The 14,595-nt window shown below is 41.7% G+C and overlaps 1 protein-coding gene across 2 annotated transcripts in view; it reads right to left on the minus strand.

Annotated features, from left to right (window-relative positions):
- Positions 1-8,765, minus strand: part of LOC109907433 (zinc finger protein 516) — a 30,703-nt gene extending 21,938 nt beyond the window's left edge. The window contains exon 1 of one of the 2 annotated variants that reach the window (XM_020505397.2): positions 8,578-8,765. The gene's annotated coding sequence lies outside the window, so the exon portion shown is untranslated. Of the gene's footprint in view, positions 1-7,948; positions 8,386-8,577 lie in introns of those variants that run through there. The other variant, XM_020505398.2, reaches the window with a different exon arrangement.
- Positions 8,766-14,595: the final 5,830 nt, after the last annotated feature.

Below are 14,595 nucleotides of genomic sequence, written 5' to 3' on the forward strand. Positions count from 1 at the left end.
TCTATAAACTAAACAGAAATGAGGAAGTATGTCTTGTCGCCATTGCAACTACAACCTAATTCTACAGTGAAACACCGCTTTCCCAAATCAACAAAAAGATCTAGTCTGTATCCCTCAGAAAAGCAAAAAGGTTCAAGTAATTGTTAAAATAAGAGTAAGATATGATGAAGTCTCATGTTCCTTCTTTGATTTAACATTATGGCATAAGAGGTGCAAAATGTGCACTAGTACAAACACACAGCATGTCTGGCCCTTAAAGCAACCAGCAGCTGGTGTGGTTATGCTGCTGCTGTGTGTGTGTGTGTGTGTGTTCAACTCTCCACCCGGTTACACAACAAATACACAGGGATTACTCTTGATAGCATGTGATGAGCTGCTCAATGAGCTGCCTTTTAACATTCCAGGCCTGCTACACCACTGAAATGTGCTGAAGGTAAACCAGGGAGGGATCTTGAGCATGGAGATTGAGGGAATGAAGAAAATGCACGCAAATGCACACAGACACACACACATATAGCTCCCCTAGGTGAGTTTAAAGCCCGATTTTGAGCAATTCCAGAATGTTGTGTAATATGAGGCGGTGTTTCCTGTATTTTCCTGGTGGGCCTGACAGTGCAGCACAGACCTCTCCCTCTCCATCTCTACAGCCTCGATTGGTCGGTGTGGGAGACACTGGAGTATAATCTGGTGGCATTAACTTGCTCTCTAAAAAAAGCACTCTCGACAGGGATTAGATTATCATGGTAAGGTCAGCTCAGACTCCCTCTCTCTCCATCCAACCCTCTGTCTGTTTCTCTGTCAAACATAGTGAATATAATCATTTGAAATGCTACAAGGGTCGAATACCGAAATGAGAATATCTAAAGTAATATGGCCCAACACATATGATCCATCTCATCCAATTCATCAGATTTCGCAGACAGCACATCTTTTACATTTAATTAGTGGCAGCCTGGCAGGTTAATGTTTTGTAGAATACTATACAGAGATTACAATGAGCGTAAATTTGCTAATTGTATACTTATAACAGTATTAGTGCCAATTTCCTGATTGATCAAATTTTAGATGAAATTGGTGGAAATTGACACTGAAATGGTGCTAAACATAGTGATAATCCTAGTATCGTATAGCCTGGCAATAAGCACAACATTTTCAGATGCATCTCTGTCATGTAAAGTAAAGAGTAAGGAAAGCTTACATAATTATGAAATGAAAGGCACTGCAGTCTAAAGCCGGTAAAACATATAGCCTAAGGCTGTGTAGGCTACATCTAAGCTATCACTCTTATGTAGCAGGAAGTAAATACCCACAAAGACAACAGATTAACAACCAATTTTGTTTAGCATTGGATTGAGTTGTCAACAAATGTGAATTCTACTTGAAATAAACCAAATCATTCAATCCGATTGTCGATATGTAGGACAGGAGTTTTTCAAATATGATAAAATGCCATACCTGAAACATTTTTACAGACAAAATCCCCATTAAAAAATATAATATATATATATATTAGTTGGTCAGGCCGAATTACTTGTTAAAAACAGTATTATTAAATCATTTGCAGTCACTAAATAAAACCAGTAGTTTGTAGAAAAAAGAAGGAATGGTATCACTGCTAGGGTACACAATAGTAGGTATTTTTGTAAATAGAAGGTGCTCTTTGGCCATTGAGTGCAAAGTACATCTGTGTACTCCCTGATGAAGGCCATGCTGCCGAAACGTGTCAGTCTTTAATCCTTGTTCCCTTCAACATGCCATACAAATAAATGCAATTTAATTAGAGAGTCCCTTGATCCTCCTTGCATTTTTAAAAGGTGCAATAGGCAGAACACCCTCCACCATTTCCTGGTTGCCAAAATTATAATAGTTAGCCTAATTTCAGTTAATGTGACAAAACAAGCAATGTAGAGAATCATTGTACCATCAAAACCGCTGTGAAATACATGTTCAATAACCCAAAATATTGTATTTTCAGCTAGTGTATAAAACCGAAAGTAAAAGATGCAAAACTTAAGACCAGGAAACCTAAAAATAGCGCACATAGAATAGATCTACATCTTCTTAGACTTGCTTTCAATGAGAAAGAAATGTGCGTTACAGATATGTCTGTGAATTTGGTTGAGTCTCCAAAAAACGTTTCATATTGGAGCTTAAAATGTACCGTTTGAGCATTTACACATCATTTGTGGGGGACCATTCTAATGAAGTGGTATCCAAATCGGTCCTCATTTCATGTGTGCATTTAATTACAGCTGGCTGCATCGGGATCAGGTTCTCTGAGGTGGTGCAGCATCTTTTCCAACACCGCCTCATTGGAAGACTATAGTATAGGTAACCGGACACCCATCCAATCTTGTCTTCTTCTCCCTGTCTCAGAGGGCTGAACAGAAGGGATCTGGGACTGCCTCGCTTCCTCATCTCCCATCTGGACAAATTACCAGTGTTTTCCCTACAGATGTGAGATCTTCATTTGAGCCAGTTTGCTACAGCAGGAAAATAATCCTGCAGCAATAAGACATTTGAATTATGTGGATTAGATTCATGGACATTTTTGTAGGGGTTGAAAATCAAGTCTGAAATTTCAAAGTGGAAGTTACAAACTTCAAAAGCCTCTGTAAACCTCAGATACACTCAGAACCTCAGACAAGTTTTACATGTCCTTACATGCAGGAAAGTTTTCCTGCAACAGGATGATCAAATTACGATTTTACATCTGTATATTGAAATACAGACAAGGCAGCCCCATAATTAATATGTTTCAAGTCTTCTCATTGAAATGTTTTATTTTGTCTGTAATGGATGGTGATTCTGAAAATAAGAATCTAAGGCCATTGTCTTACGTCAGATAACTCAACGATTCTGCCTGCAGTGATATGTCTCGTATCTCACAAAGAGTAATGGGATAGATCAAAAGGAGTTTGGCTACAATATGCTATATAAGATCTGAAACTGTTACCTACAGGAGGTAACATTGTCTGCTGATCCCCATTTCTCCCTCAAAACAGTTGATCTAAGCTAAAACAATGAATATGTAAATAATGTTGATGTTTTTGGGGAGAAAGTCGCCCAGTTTTACATGTAGCTAAGGATTATTGTATTTCAATGGGAAGTATTTCAGAATTTTGACTATGGGCATGAAAGCTATCATAAATGTGTCCAACATTAGCTTGCTAGCTGAGCAAGTCACTGAAACAATGTTGCTAACCAACTAGCTACCAATTTAGTGCTCCATACACAATATTGAATCTTTCAAAAAAAGCTAGCTAGCAATATACTGTAGTGGTACTAATGCTTACACTGAGTTTTCATGAAGCTGCTGTGCTCAGCTAACTCAACGATACAACGTATTTTGGGCCTGCATGTCTACAACTTCATGGTAATTTAAAAAGGTTAAGCAAGGTTTTATGTAGAGCTAGCTAGCTAGGTAAATAGTTAGCTAGCTACAATAGTTACTCCTACAAGACAGGTCGGTTGAGGGACGAGGGTCGCGTAGAAGTAACGCAAACTGTCGTAAGACAATTAGGGGTCAATACTACAGCAATAGTGAGAGGAGAGAGGAGAACCATGGGAGTATGAGTTTTCCCAGCTGATCAATCTTGGTTAGTTTGTATCTACCCACAGTCAGACAGACCAAGAGAACATTACCACTCAAACGGGAAACACTATAGATCGGAGCTGCACAACTCCAGGCCTTAATGAGTAAACTCACAGTCTTACTGCTTTATCGACTTGGTATTTTATCGATCAATTAATGTCATCATTGAATGGCTGGAAAGTCTGCATAACTGTAATGCATCTATTTGAACGTCAACCATAAGGAAGCATGATCAGACACAGAAAAGAATGAAGCACTGACACAGAATAGGCAGGAACTCAGATATGAAAAGGTGACATAAGCTTGATTTCAAATGGGACAACAAAAAAAAGAAAGGTTGCTCAGCAACTCCAGAGGACATCGGTTTTTATTCAAGTCTAGTGTTGAATAAAAAGCAGACCGTGAATCAATGGGGTGATGGAGTTTGTCTGTGTAAACGCAATGTCAGTTTTCAACCCAAACAACATAACCAACTCAACTGAATGGTTTGTAATCACATTAGCAATGGACGAATAATACATTAAATGCTATATTAAGTCAGAGATATGAATATTAACTTCATCGTATGAAGTGTAGCTACAATAACGGCCTTCGTGACAACGGGCTTCTTTCAATCTGTATTGCGGAAGCGCAGCATTACAGTGTGATTGAAATTTAAAGGCAATGTTCCAGCGTTAGCGGAGGCTCAATCAGAAATTACCTTTCATTTCGATAGCGCAATCTGTAACGCTTCAGCAATACAGATTGTAGAGACTTTTGGGGCTCTATCCAATGTACCGTAGAGGTCAGGGGTGGGCAAACTTTTGGCTCGAGGGGCACATCGGGATTTTGAAATTCAACAGAGGGCTGCACAGATTTTTTGGGGGACTGACTTTTTTGGTCAAAATCAATGAGGGTCAGAAAAGGGGCAGTTATTTTGGAACTATATTGTTCCATTATAATTTCTACATGCTTTCTATCTAGTTGTAGACGTTTGAATGTGGCCTGGAGTGTTTTTTTTAACCCAAAATAATAATCTACCACAAAAACAAACAAAAAAACACAGGCTGTAGTTTTCCCACCCCTGGTATTAGCAGTAGCACAAGGCAATTTGCAGATTTAAAAAGTAACAATGCAACCACTTGCCTGAAACCATATGAATAATCAGTTGCTTAAAACTACATGACACCTCCCAATATAGTTATCTTAACTGACTAGGCCTAATTTGCAGAATAGCAAGTAGAAGAACAAATGTTGGCACCTATATCCATTCACTAATCAGGCAACATGTTCCCCATCTGTATAGAGTGGGAGACCTTAGTGATTTTTAAAATTAAAATGCCTAATATTGGCCCTTAAGTGGCACTGTGTACTGTATATACATTTTGTTCAAACCCATATGGTTATTTGTTTAACCTGATTGAAAGCACTGTACCAGGACTTCATTTGAAGAATGGTAATGCTCAAATTATCGCAAAATTAGAAAGCCAAAAACAGGAACAGTAAGCATCCTGAATGCTGCCAAGACAGTCACATGAACAGCCTCTATGGTTAGATAGTCAATCCTCCTGTGTCACTCTATTTAGTACCAACATCCAAAGAGAAGATGCACCTTCAGCATAATCTCTCTGATGCACATACACACTAACGGATGCACAAGCACACACAAACAAAAACAAAAAAACACACACCATGCCAGAACAAAGTCCCCTGCCCACATTGCTCTCAGTTGTGGCATTGCCAACTGACCAGAGCCAAGGTCTTCACCAGACACCAGCATGTGTGTTCTAAACACAGCTGCCGCAAGTGAGCTCTCTCCACACACACACACACACGGCTCTCTCTCTCTCTCTCTCTTACCTACAGTACATGTTGACTGCCCACTGTCATTAGCATGCAAAAATAACACACTTCTACTTACACACACCAAAACCCCTCTTATTTTCTCTACAGCCTTTACACACATTATTGCACAAAGAACTTTAAGCAAAAGCACACTCACGGTTTGAGTTTGAAACATGTCAACGATGTTATGCTAAACTGTCATTCTTGACTATGAATGGTGTTTTTCAGTTTGTGGTCCACAGTGGTACAGCAGAGAATTTGCATACTACTAATGATGCCACTACTGTACCCTGTGCCTGATACAGGAGGTAGGTTATTCAGAAAACTGACTTTACAGTAAAGTGCAGTAAATTTCTACAATGCTGTAGATTGGATCCTACTTCTATTCAGCATAATAACAATGACTTTGGTTAACCATTACTATTAGGCTATTGATTATATGAGGTCATCTTTTTTTTAAGCAGGTTGTCCTGTACCATACATTGACCCGCAGCACTAAGCGGCATGAATACCCCCATCATGGTAATAATACACGACTGCAATGATTTCAAGATCCTACCTATCCACATGATTTCAAAACAACTCTTTCGAGATAAACCCTATCACTGAACAATCTCAACCTCCCTCCGCCATGTCCCCCCCAACCACACCACCCCACCCCAGCCGCCACGTCTCTCCCACTTAATCTGTATGATTAAATCATTTTTTCCTTGCCCCTAATTTTTTGGGGGGACGGCAATACTCTGCCTGCCTGATAGTTGCTGAGCATACTCCCGATTGATCGCCATGCTGAGAAGATTACCCTAATGGCACCGGATTACCTCCCCACATGTTGGCCACACGCGGGGGGATGGTGTGTGTGTATGGGGGGGGGGGGTTATTTAAATAATTATCTACCCATCCATCTATCTCTAGCTCCTATGTATCCGTCTGCCTGTCTACCTACAGTATCTGTCTGTCTGCATCTGTCTGTACAAAAAAATATCTGTCTGTCTTTATGTCTGTCAAATCAAATCAAATGTTATTGGTCGCGTACACATATTTTGCCGATATTGCAGGTGCAGCGAAATACTTGTTTCTAGCTCCAACAGTGCAGCAATACCTAACAATTCACACAAATCCCCAAAATGTAAATACACACAAACATACATACATGATGGTGTATATAGACATTATGGACAATATATGAATAGAAAAGGTGTGTACAGCAGTAGTTATATAGGATTAGCTTTGACTAGAATACAGGATATACAGATGAAGGGGGTAAAACAGTATGTAAACATTACTAAAGTGACCAGTGTTCAATGACTATGTACATAGTGCAGGAGTCTCTAAGGTTCAGGGTAGAGTACAGGGTGGTAGTCAGCTAGTAACAGTGACTATGTTCAGGGCAGGGTACTGGGCGGAGGCCGGCTTGTGGTGACTGTTTAACAGTCTGATGGCCTGGAGATAGACAGACAAGACAGACAGTCTTTCAACCATCCAGATCCATCTACAGGCATCTTTCTCCATCTATATACACACACACACACACATCATTACTTTTACAGGCCTCTAATCATCAGATTAATATATGTCACATGCTATTTTGCCAAGCTTTATGTCCACTGCGTCAGGCCTACACTGTTATGCTTTCTTTCAAAGTGCAGGACAATCCAGGAGGCAAGTCACCCAAGCCATTGGTGACAAAAGGTTTTGTAAATTCTCCCTAGTCACAAGACTTAGATTCGAAAGTGTTGTCTTAGTGTCTCTGGACATGGCTGACCATTCTACAGCATGCTGTGTGGATACCTACCTGCAATACAGAAATACAATTCAACAGGGCGACGGTCTGTCTTTAGACAAACTGTCCATATTTTAGTTATAGGTCTCCAACGTACTGTGGTGAGATGGTTAAACAGCAGCAACAGTTGAAGAAGGACAAAGACGTTCAAATATTAAAGTTGCCTGTGTGGGTTTTTAGGCAGTCCAGATGGAGTAGACTGAGAAGCCATTGAGCGAGTGGAGAGAAAAGGAATTCTAGTAATCTGTTGCTGATCTTGTACAATAGGCGCCTTGTTTCTTGTTAGGGCCCCTCACAAACACAAGTTTGTGTATGTGCACTGACAATGATAGCACCAATAGTCTGCCTTATGAATGTAAAGGAGGCAGAAATATATGGCGAAAAGGATAAGCAATTGTGACAGCAGAGTAGGCCTAGCCTGTTTTCGTTATCTTGTGGAGTCAAGTCAAACATGACACGCTGTCTCTAATCAAGTCAAGTTGTCTTCAATAGACATTATAGATCTAGATATTATAGAACCTTCCGAGCTGCCTGTTGAACATCAAGTTCGCACTGTGAATTAATTAACCATTGAAGGACGGTTTATCCCCTCCTCTTCAGAACAATGGACTTGTGCTCAACCTTTTTGGGGACACCATGAAAAACAATAATTAAAACAATGACAAATATTTGCATATGGCCTTTCGTTGCATAACCTAATATCACTTGAGTCTGTTTCCATCTTTAAAGTTAAAAAAGTCCCTTACCTGACTATAATCAAGGGCTAAACGAATTTGTTCTGTCCTCCAGTAGCCTAACACACTAGAATAAAAAAACAAAAACGCGATGACAGTAGCCTACATCCGTTAAAAAGTTGTCCAATTATTTTAGCGGGGATAATCCTCCAATTATATGTTTATAGCCTCCTGCTCCCAGATGAATTCCTGAAGTGATTTCTTACTGCGCTCAATATGCCCGAATTGCAAAATTTTTGTCGGGTCGTTTAATCATGGTCTCCATGTCCCGTTTCGACTCGCTACCCTTGAAATAGAATCGGCTTAGTACTCGACAGACTTAACAGTTACAAGCAATAGGCTTCAAGACAAAAACGCATCAAAACAAAAAAGTAGGAGCTAAGCTCCGCCCTAAGCTTCCACCAGACCGTAGTTTCTGTAACCTAGGTATAAAAACATTTTATGACAAAATTAGGCAAGATTTGATCTAATTTCTTCAATGGAATGCGCTGTTGAAATAATCCCTCCACACTGCCTCTACACGGACATCCACCGCCAATAAATAAACAAATAATTATGTAAAATAACCCGCGAACCCATCACCGTTTATAAAAACGCTTGTAAATGTAGGTAATGTCAGCCTATAATCGTTCTCTTCTTACCTGTACGTTGTTGATGTTATTAAAAACCTAAGGGCAGAGTAGATGACTGTGCATCGATGGCATACTTCAAAGTGAAGATGTCTGCGTGACGCCACCTCCACAGTGGCTGATAGTTACGTTATCTCTGTTTTGGATGTGTAATAAAGTAGGCTAGCTACCCTGACTCACGTAGCCTAATAACAGCTCTCAGCAATCCTATGTGGGCTGAATGGAATTTCACAGGAGAATACTCGTGGGTTTCCATTGTTGGCAATACAAGCCAAATGTTTTTCAAACTAGTGTGTCAATATAATGTAATTATTTAATAGACCGACATAACTTTCCCAATCATACTGCTCAAGAGACTAATCTGTATCCACTCATTATTGTAAATTGCTCTGGATAAGACCGTCTGCTAAATGACTAAAATGTTAAAAAAATATATATATATGTAGGCTACCTACTATTGCCACTAGCTGCTGAAATAATGCCTTCAAATCTCTCTCCTACTGTATTGTCACAAGTGCAAACACGGATGCAACATTGATTTCAATGTTTAGAAAATAAATACAAAGCACAAGGTAGAATTCTATTATTTTATTAAGATTAATCTGTAAAAGGAGGCAAACACTTAGCATGTAAACTCCAACACAAAAGAAGGCAATTTGAACAGTGTAAATGGACAAGGAGAAGACAATAAGATTCACCCATCTGGTCCAATATTACTTGTATTCATTCAAATTGACATATTTCGTTCCAACTTAGATTTACGAAACAATAAAATTGTCTATGTGAGTATGAAACTATTATGTTAAATACAAAGTTACAATCCAATAAGGAAAGTAACACACCACAACAACTAGAATGTCCATGAAACCTTCTGAGGTTGCCATGTCAGTTGGGAGTGTACAGATTTGAGTATATCATCTCACCAATGTGGGCAACAGCTGTCGCTTGAACAGGACAAAGCCTACTCTGCTGTCTCGCCCTACCATTAAGCAAATGCTCCAGTTTTGTGTGTGTGTCTGAAAAGACATGCCACACGATCCCCTAATCTCCAATTACCCCACAGAAACATAATCTCTCCCCCACCAGCCACCCCCCAATCACTGGGCAAATAGCTGGGAGCGTTACCCATGGTCCCATGGAGAGGGTCCAACATAACAAGAATCACACATTGGCCATAATCAATAGTGGTTTCGATTACTTTATCGTACCATCAAATATTCCCAAAATGTCTTTAAATGCTTCCAAGTAACCATGTTTTTGTAGAGGTAGGCAGTGACATACGCAGAAATCTGTTGATGGTAGGGCCAGCAAAAATGTAGATGTGGGCAAAAATATTATTATTAAATTATCATAAAAGCCTACCCTACTGTAATCGATCACACACAACAAACCATCTAACATGTGATTTTGCAATACAGACCAAATAGACTTGTAGGCCTACGTAACATTTAAAATGCAACTCACATATTTGACCTAGATAGTTTGTGTGTATACATTGATATGTAGGCTACGTGTGCCTTTTAAAAAATGTATGTAGTTCTGTCCTTGAGCTGTTCTTGTCTAATGATGTTCTGTATTGTGTCATTCTGTATTATATTTCATGTTTTGTGCGGACCCTTGGAAGAGTAGCTGCTGCTTTTGCAACAGCAATGGGGATCCTAATAAAATACCAAAATACCAAGCTACAGGGCTTGGTGGCACTCCTTTCACAACGCCATCAGAGACTTAGACTTAACCTATAGTGAAGAAATGGATCTTCACTTGGAAGAGAGGCTGCTGAACATATAAAACAAATCCGAGCCGTTTATGTAAACCATTTAGAATAAGGTCTGAGGATGGTTTGGGATAGACTTGAGGAATGCTACAGTTCACCAGAGGTGATAGAAAGTGCGCTCACCAAACGAATCAACAGTTTCCCCAAGATCTCCAACAAGGACTACCCAAAGCTGAGGGAGTTGGGCGACCTGCTTATGGAGCTTCAGTCCGCCAAGTCCGAAGGAGACCTCCGTGGTCTAGCTTTTCTTGATACAGCTCGAGTTGTTAAACCTATAGTCCAGAAACTGCCCTTCGAGTTACAAGAGAAATGGATCTCCATTGGTTCCAACTACAAGCAACAATATCATGTTCCGTTCCCTCCTTTTGCCTTCTTTGTTGACTTCGTCATCCAGCAAGCCAGAATCATGAACGACCCCAGTTTCAACCTTGTTGCCGATGTTTCTGCTAAAGCAGACGAAGTTCCCTGGAAGCAAAGCAGACAGACAAAAGTCTCAGTTCACAAAACAGAGGTATCCCCCACTACCCCCTCTGACTCAGACAAGCCTATCAAGAAAGCTGAGAACTCTGAACGGCAGTGCCCTATCCACAAGTAGCCTCACTCCTTACGGTAGTGCCGCGCCTTCCGCGAGTAACCACTGGACCAACGCAAGGTTGAAAGGCATGTGCTTTAAATGTTGTTCATCCTCCTTTCACATTGCCAAGAACTGCAAGTCAAGCTTTAGCTGCTCAGAATGTGAAAGCGAGAGTCATAACACCTCCCTTCATCCAGGACCACCCCCCTGGGTAAAAAAAACAGACCCTCCTACAGAGCACGGTGGGGAGGAAGAGCTCACACCTTTCGACGTAACGTCTTAGTGCACGCAAGTCTGCGGTGGGAACATCACCGACAGGTCTTGCTCTAAGATCTGCCTCGTCTAAATCTACCCAACAGGCTACCGAGATAGAGCAGTGAAATTCTATACCATCTTCGATGAGCAAAGCAACAGATCATTGGTTTGTTCTGAGTTCTTCGATATCTTCAGGGTACAAGGCCCCAGCTCTCCCTACTCCCTTAAGACCTGCGTCAGGGTGATGGAGACAGTAGGAAGACGAGCCAATGGCTACCAAGTAGAATCTATGGATGGGCAAGTCAGTCTTCCACTGCCAACTCTTATCAAGTGTAATGAGATCCTGAACAACCGATCTGAGATCCCAACTCCAGAGGCAGCACTCTACCATGCTCACCTGAAGCCCCTTGCTCACCTCATCCCAGAACTCGAGCCCAAGGCTCCCATCATGCTCCGATAATGTCCATAAGGTGCTCAAGCAAGTTAATGGGCCCAATGACTCATCATATGCCCAGAAGCTTGACCTCAGATGGGTCATAATAGGCTATGTCTGCCTGGGGAGCGTTCACAAGCCTCTCTCAGTGAGTACTTTTTACACAAACACTTTGGAGAAAGGACGCCCTACTCTCTTCGAGCCATGTCTCAACCTCTTCGTGGAGAAAGAAAGTTTCCAGAATGCCCAAGCTCCCAATCAACATGCATTGTGCTGCTACAAAAGTCTTCCTTGCGACAAAGAGGAAATTCACTTGGGCTGCAATGTGTTCCAGCAAATAAGAGGCAACAATAAAGTGGCCTTCTCTGTTGAAGACAGCTCTTTTCTGAAAATAATGAAGGAAGGACGACAGCAACAGCTAGGTGGCACCATCGAGAATGGTCATGCTGAAGTGACTCCGCCCATGAAAGAAGAAGAAGAAGGGTGGTACCTACCTACATTTGATGTCTATCACCCAAAGAAGCCTGGTCAAATCCGGGTGGTTTTTGACTCTAGTGTCAAATACGATGGAGTATCCCTCAGTGATGTTCTCATGACTGGGCCCGACCTCAACAACACACTCCTTGGGGTGCTTTCTCGTTTCAGTAAGGAATCTGTCGCTGTGACAGCAGATATCCAACAACTGTTCCACTGTTTTCTGGTGAAGGAAGAAGACAGTAACTTCCTGAGATTCTTGTGGTTCCAGGACAACGACTTGTCCAAAGACATCATCGACTACCACATGAAGGTCCATGTCTTTGGCAACAGTCCCTCTTTAGCAGTGGCCATCTACAGCCTCAGACAGTCTGTTCAACAAGGACAAACAAACTACGATCCTGATGTCAGACAGTTTGTGGAACATGACTTCTATGTCGACGATGGCTTAAAGTTATTTCCTGCAGTCCAAGATGCAGTCACCCTGCTCAAGAGAACACAAGAGATTATCGCTAACTCTAATCTGAGGTTACACAAGATTGCCTCGAACAAGTAGGAGGTAATGGAAGTATTTCTATCTCAAGATCATGCAAACGACCTCAAAGATCTCAACATAGGGTCAGACACTCTGCCTATGCAGCACAGCTTGGGTCTCAACTGGGACCTCAGGACTGACACTTTCAGCTTCAAAATAGCTGAAGATGAGAAGCCCTTCACATGCCGAGGAGTGCTATCAACTGTGAACAGTCTGTATGACCCACTGGGATTTGTGGCCCCTGTCACCATTCAAGGCAAGTCTATTCTCAGGGTGATCACAATGGCCAACGGAGAATGCAGAAATGGAGGAGCCATGGAGAGAGTCCTTGAAAGAGCTATGTAACCAACATATCCCTAGGGCCTACACTAAGGTCTCACTAAGGACGAAGAGAAATATGCATATTCCCAGATGCATCCACGAAGGCAATAGCCGCAGTTGCCTAACTCAAAGTGATAGACATCAAAGGATTGAGTCACATGGGCTTAGTTATGGGTAAAGCAAAACTGACGCCATGCCCAGAACACACGATTCCAAGGTTGGAACTCTGCACAGCAGTCTTGGCAGTCAAGTTGGCCAAGCTCATCACCTCAAAAATAGACATCGAGCTTGATTATACAACCTTCCACACAGACAGCAAGGGGGTGTTAGACTACATATACAACGAGATCCGACGTTTCTACGTCTATGTCAGCAATCGAGTCCATCGGATAAGGAGATCTACTCATCCAGAACAGTGGCGCTATGTACCTACAGATCAGAACCCTGCAGATCATGTGACGACATTCATCCCTGCAGCTTACCTCTCAGACACAACCTGGCTCTCTGGCCCAGAGTTTCTGACACGCCAGTCTCTCAGTCTTGAAAGGGATGCTTTTGAGCTCATCAACCCCTCCTCAGATGCTGACATTCGCTACCAAGTGTCCACACTGAAGACAACAACTTCACCCAAGCAGCTTGGATCCTTAAGCTTTTCAAGGTTCTCCATGTGAGCAAATGAGGTGAGATAAGGGAGGTAAAGGCAAAAAAGGCCATGGTGGCGAAGTAAATACAATATAGCAAGTAAAACACTGGAATGGTAGATTTGAAGTGGAAGAATGTGCAAAATAGAAATAAAAATTATGGGGTGCAAAGGAGCAAAATAAATAAATAAATACAGTAGGGGATGAAGTAGTTGTTTGGGCTAAATTATAGATGGGCTATGTACAGGTGCAGTAATCTGTGAGCTGCTCTGACAGCTTGTGCTTAAAGCTAGTGAGGGAGATAAGTGTTTCCAGTTTCAGAGATTTTTGTAGTTCGTTCCAGTCATTGGCAGCAGAGAACTGGAAGGAGAGGCGGCCAAAGGAGGAATTGGTTTTGGGGGTGACCAGAGAGATATACCTGCTGGAGCGCATGCTACAGGTGGGTGCTGCTATGGTGACCAACGAGCTGAGATAAGGGGAGACTTTACCTAGCAGGGTCTTGTAGATGACCTGTAGCCAGTGGGTTTGGCAACGAGTATGAAGCGAGGGCCAGCCAACGAGAGCGTACTATCTTCATCCATCCTTTATGTTGTATGACTTAGGAAGCTTTGTCATTTCATGCTGTTTCAAACAATGTGCGTAAAAATCCTGGTAGGGCGGCCATTTCTGACATACTGGATCCGTTGCGCCTGGAACCATGCACAAAGTTGCTTAGGTCACTCATTTGGCCATTCTAACTTTCAATCGAACAGTAGCCTAATGCCTCAGTGCCTGTCTGCCTGCTTAATATAACAAGCATTGTCCATGTGCTTCACTGTCTCCATGAGCAATCCATTTTAGTTAAGTGGGTAGTTTACCTAATAAACTGGTCGGTGAATGTATATCCCAAATAATGTTCTCTCAATCTGATTGGGTGGGCACCAGCCCACCCGAGCCTACATCCTTGTTGTAGAGCGTAGTTTTGCAGCTGTATATCTGACATTACATTGAGACTCAAATGAGAGTCCATTACTGTATCTACTA

This window comes from Oncorhynchus kisutch, linkage group LG17 (genome assembly GCF_002021735.2).
Source record: "Oncorhynchus kisutch isolate 150728-3 linkage group LG17, Okis_V2, whole genome shotgun sequence".
NCBI lineage: Eukaryota > Metazoa > Chordata > Actinopteri > Salmoniformes > Salmonidae > Oncorhynchus > Oncorhynchus kisutch.